The sequence below is a fragment of the Strongylocentrotus purpuratus genome, unplaced genomic scaffold (assembly GCF_000002235.5).
Source record: "Strongylocentrotus purpuratus isolate Spur 01 unplaced genomic scaffold, Spur_5.0 spur5_scaffold_12, whole genome shotgun sequence".
Taxonomy (NCBI): domain Eukaryota; kingdom Metazoa; phylum Echinodermata; class Echinoidea; order Camarodonta; family Strongylocentrotidae; genus Strongylocentrotus; species Strongylocentrotus purpuratus.
Window position 1 is genome coordinate 9,735,467 of NW_022145597.1, and position 6,316 is coordinate 9,741,782.

A 6,316-nucleotide genomic window follows, 5' to 3' on the forward strand; every position below is an offset into this window, starting at 1 on the left:
ATAAATTAGGGTCAAGATAGTGATATCGCTTATAAAAGCCGAGTAGTACATACATGTAGTGTAAGTGAAACGTTATTCCTGACATTTTGAGCATGGTTGCATGACATAGAGAAATTGAGGTGTTTTAATGGATGTGGACTACCATTTGATGCAACAAATCATGAAAGTGCATATTTATCATAATACGATCCTTACATTAACAAATTACAAATAGTTAAATACATTGGTAGGTATAATATGCTTCCCTTTATAAGGGGCACGAAGAGGGCTATTCTTAATCAAACTTCATCCCTAATGTAAAGGTTTTCATTTTAGCACTTTTCTGATCTTTTTCCAGAGCTAAATCGTCATCGAATCCGCTCTTTTCGTTGCATTACTTTATTCAATGTACATTTTCTATTCCAGAGATGATAACTTTGTTAAACCTATGCTACTTCAACCATGTCTGTGTAACCTATCACAGCAGCAGGTACATGCATGTCCCTGTTTCTGTCCTATTTTTCATTCGTTCATCCTAATTTAGACATTCAACTCGATGTTTCTCGACCAATATGGCAGCGTACACAATTACGAAGAACGTTTACTCGATCCCACCCAGGTCCCGTTTATAATAAGTATACCGGTATCAGATTTATAAACAAATTCATTCAGTTGTAAATACCTTCTTTCTCGCTTTACGTTCACAGCACTACATGGCTTTACTAGGCGGCTGATCCCATTCGCGCCTATACATTAGAAATGACTTGTACATGCCCCCACAACTATTAAACACATTACAATCGTTCTGAAGCATTATGACTTTGACATATTAACGGTGGTAGCTCAGAGTGCCTTTAAATATGATGTGTGGACTGTAGGAGATATTATGAGTTAAAAAAACAAATCAGACTTGTCTTGATTCTCACTGTGCAGTGTTGGGAAATACTGAATTAAATCCCACGGTGTAATCACAATTTCATTTGTTTGATAAACACATTTATTGTAAAGAATCCCGATTATTGAGACAAAACCTCATTAAAATGCCCCTTTTCCATAATTTCTTGGCGTGATTTGACTTGGCTTTAACGATATAATATTTTCAAAAAAGACCCCACGCAAAGTTGGTAACAAGCTCACATTAACGTCAATTTCCGTCATGTTTAACCTTCGATCACCGAATAACAGGATTTTGAAAACTATAATAGGGCATAAAGATTTTTCACTTAGCCCGAGTTCCTTTAACCCGTTGACTACTGAATTATCTAACTCCCATAGACTTAACACAGAGACAACCCGGTTTCAGTAAGCAATGGGTTAACTGTTATGCTATATTATATCCAATACTATGTTGTTTGCACCTTGCCAATTAAGTGACCGTGCGTACTTTTAATGAATGCACTGCCAAATGTTATGTTTGGAGGAATCTTCTAAAACGGAAATAAGTAAATGAAGCCAACCCAGAGTAAATCACATGTTTCCTAAAAAAGCCGATGTATGTTTTCTAAAACATCGAAAATAGAACATTGTGTTGCCGCTGGGTTCTAACTCCAAATATCACAGTTCATACAGTCTAGTACATGCTCTACCGTAACCTGATCAATTCTTCACTTTGGTATGTCTGTGGACTTATGGGCCAAGCCTCTTGCTATAACAAATTTGCGGTTAATTCCATTCATTTATTTTCAAACATTTTGAGGGTACCCTTCAAAACGTGCGGATGGCATATTGTCTCTCAAAATCAACTGCACAATCAGTCTACAACCACACATAATAATCAGTACTGGTTTCAATTCAGTCGCAACAGAATTATTTCACTCCAATTTATCGCTACAGCGAAGCACTATCATACAGGGATATCATTCAACAAATGTATTCAAATTGCATGAAAGCGTTTTACATATCGATGGAGGCCATGATGATTTGTTCAATGGACTGGTTGTGGAAAATGCACTAAAATATGAAGAAGACAAAAATTGTGATGAAGGCTTATTAGCATATATCGGTGAGCAAGACTAAATATATAATGACTTTTCGACACAGACCATATGCAGAGAAGTGGAAATCTACTTTTAAGGAGTCATAAAAATGATCAATTCTTTTAGGTGAATCCACTCCAAACTATTGGCTGGAGAAGCCTTCCATCATTTTGAGTAGTAATGTGTTTTTTTTCGTTATCCTTGACTGTATTGGTGGTATGTGACCCGCCACTTTTTATGCTGGAGACTTTCCCTACGGAGCAACACTTAACATTACCACGATTAAGTCATATACCTACTACCATGATTAAGTACATAGTCTGGCGTTTTGTGCTTAAGACAATAGTGCTTTATAGTAACTGTAGAACCTCAAGAAAAAGCTTCCAAGATTTGAATACATTTGCAACTACTCTACACAGCCTCGCATATTGTAGATGAAAATTTCGGTCTCACCCAACCCCCATTTCTTTCCGCATCTGCACCTGCCCCTGTCTCTGTCACGTACTAGAATCCATTAATATCATTCAATCTTTCCCTTTTAAGCTAATCGATCCGTGACATGAGAAAGCAGTCATCCAGGTAAAATGAACCCGCTATTTCCAAAAAATGATAATACATTCATCTCTCTTTTCACCACCATTTGTGCATGCATGAAAAGCAAATATTCCATGTTGAATGCATTGAATGCAACCAAACCGATGTCGCAGTCTTTTATTGTGGAACATACAATCGGGAAGTAGGTTTATCGAAAAAGAGCGTTTGCTATAATAAACATCAGGGGAGCATGTAACTGATTGTAGAAGTAATTCGTTTAGACGGCTTTTATATGAGTGCATAAATATCCAATTGTTGAGTATAATTATCTCTATACCTATAATTATTAAATTATGAAGCAATTTGTTGCAGTAAAAGCCAGAAGAAAGGCAATTATACTTGTGACCCTGTCCCCGTCCTCTCAATTCTCCCACTCCGGAAAAAGAACATTGTAATCCAGCTATTGATGATGCACATGATTGCACAAGCATGATTGCACAAACATGAAATAAATGTGGGCACGATGGGGGAAAACCTCTAACACATTATTTTTTTAGGCAATACTTCCGCCCATGGAGTTAAAACTATCACTTTGAGGGATGTTACTATATATCTCAAAAACCTTCTCTTCCTTACCCCTTTAAAACAAAATCTCGATGCACTGGCATGAGCCTACTATAACACGACTAACGTGATCAACCTAATATCATTTATTTTCTCAGTGATTGCCCTTTCTTCAAAAATGTCTGAACCTTTCCCTCTCGAATGCCCATGTTACACCGGCGAGACCAACGTCAGACCGACAACAGACCGTGCACAAGATTACATTGATCTACATGGTCAAATTCTGGAGTCGTCCTACAGGTGTGACAGGGATGTTACAATGCGTGAACATGTTGTGTATGAATGTGAACAACATATCTATGTGGGAAGAGGAAGTACCTATATCACTTAGGTCAGGGTCGTGCCTGGATAGGCCACGTGACCCGCCACGTGATCATGAGAACAGAGAAAACCTTGCGCAGTCAGTCTGCTTTGTCTCAAAACTAATTAGTTGCCGAGCAAGATTCACATCGTTATTCTCGAATGTCTCGGACCATGTTAATAGATAGCGATCATGGTAGTGTCCAGATCATTAATTCTGTGCTTTTGAAGGTCTTCATCGCCCTACTAGGACACAACTGAGAGGCTGAAATACTGTACGAGCTTGTCGTAATTTCACAAAAATATTTCAAACAAAATATACAACCCTTAATTCTTTCAACGTTCGGGAGTGATCTTGATTTCCTGAATGGCTATGTGGCGTACGGCTACTAATTGATCAGCTTGTATGCATTTTCCAGATCATGTATTAAAATATATATCTCATTTATCGTTGCTCCTTTTGTTGAAATGGAGAGGGAGAGTGGCAAGGCCTTATGGAGGCGTATATGGAAGTGTTTCTCTAGAAATTAAGTAACATTTCTTAACATGCATTCATAACCCTCCAACATACGACCGCTTCATACAGAGAAACGTACAAGGCCATACTTAAGGACAATTTGGGACAAAATGCAAATGTTACCTTCCGAATGTACTTGACATTTTTGTTTACTACAGGAGCTCTGAAAGAAAAATCTCATTACCCTAATAGTGTTATGGAAGAAAAATGTTTGGGCGACCGTAAACAGAACAGGAACGCCCACTTGCAACACAATCGGGACGTAAATAGAAACCGAACATGTCAACGTCTAGGCTAGGATATTGATTTGGACTTATCAAATCTATCACATTAGTTTGGCCCGTACACCAACCTTACAAATTGTGTCCATGTTTGCGAAATGGCGAAAGATCCCCCTCCCCAAAACACCACTTACATACGCAAACACACAAACACACCCACACACACACACACAGACTCTGCCAATTCAGCCAGAAACACGTATTTGTAAAACATAGATTTTGCTCTCTCTTAACTTATGTTCAGATGGGACTGAACTTGTCAGATTGAAAATCAATCAACGAGATAATGTTGAAAACAGGATTAACGGAGGTTGCAAAGTGTCCTTCCTAAAAAAAAGCTACTTTGACCTTGACACCAGTCATGTTCAATAGCAAAGAATCTTCAGAAACGTGATCAAGTTTTTAAAGCAAATATTCGCATCGTCTGAATGGTTTCCTCCTTTCCTTTTTTATTATAATAAACATAATTATAAGTTCACAATATACTACACATTAGCGATTGGATTTAGAGGTAGAATTTCAAGTACATAATATGCATAAAATATAGGGGAAGAGGGGTAGGAGAGGAAGAGAGAGAGAGAGAGAGAATGATGGGGACAGAGGCAGAGAGTCCAGGAGAAAGGGGAGAAAGAGTACAAAATATGTAGCGACGATGGGGGTTCTAACTTCCCAGACGGTGCAATGGGAAGAAAACTTCATCTGGTATTTACATTTTTGTATTATGTTGCAACTACGCAACTAGATTAATTTCCGCGTCATTTTCTGCACATACAATTTTAGAGAACAGTAAACCAATTTCAAAATTGCAATTAACAGTTCAGAAATTTCTTGTAACTTGTAGTTCCAGTTTCCGATTATATTCTTTGATAGACAAGATTGTGTTTGTTCCCACAAATACAACTGACTTTAAATAAACGATAACGTTAATATTAATAATAATAATCAGATACAAAAAGAAATAATAACAATAATAATAACGTCATCCCAACAGTTATTAGCATATCGACAATATTTGTTACAATGTCTGTCAACAATATTTCGCATGACAATATATGCATATAAAGGAATCACATCAAAAAATATTCGTTTCAATCCTACTTCAATTGTTTAAAGGGTTCAATTTAGATCATTACCTCAATCGAGCAAAGTGTATTGTTTTCGAGCGGACAGAAAGAAATGATGCAATACAAACTTGTAAAATAGCCCGAGGTACTAAAACTTTGAAAACTTGAAAAAGGGGACACGGCATAAACAACTTTGTGCAATTTTACGGAAAGCGCACGCTACTTCTCTATAAATGGAAGCATACTTCAAACAATACTCTTTCGTGAATTTGAATATACGAGACTTTCTCGACTTCATTTACTAACAATGATAATTTTGACAGTAAGTAGTAATAGCACGATGATCTACAGTTCATCAACGCACAGACCGTCGCTTCTGGAGCTCATATGGCCTTTTCTGAAATAATCAATTTCACTAACGCTGGAATACAATTTGCTTTGCAAGCATTTACTGATAATATACTATAATAGTGACTTTAAAACGTCGGGGGAAGCTCGAAATGGACATCCGCTGTCGGCAACATCAATCCATGAAACATATGTTGAAATTCAAATAACAATTGCACACAAATATTACGTAGAGCACAGTTTATAGTATCTCAACATTTTCCCAGTTCATCTGATTTGTTTCTTAAGTAACCAAAAGGATAAATGGAAAGGTTTTGTTGGGGTTCATTTTGGAGCCATTTTCTTACTTCCACTCGTCGGACAATTTAAAGTACATGTAGTATGTGATTTACAATGTAAACAAATTGATGGACAAAAAAATCAGCCTTTTTCCTGGTCCGTTCAGAAATTACATAAAAAGGTTAATTTCAGATTTGACATATCATGTTTGTGCTGTATGTTTGAATAGATCAAAGTGGCTTTGATTTCTAATTCATATAATATGAGGTTCCATTGGCTGCCCAAATTTTCTTATTTTTCAATATGAAAAACAAAAGTATCCGAATCTCAATTTCTCAAAAACGTAATTTTACCCCATCGCGATAAGTTTAGTGATCCCTGTCATATATGCGGACAATGAACTCCAATGACTTT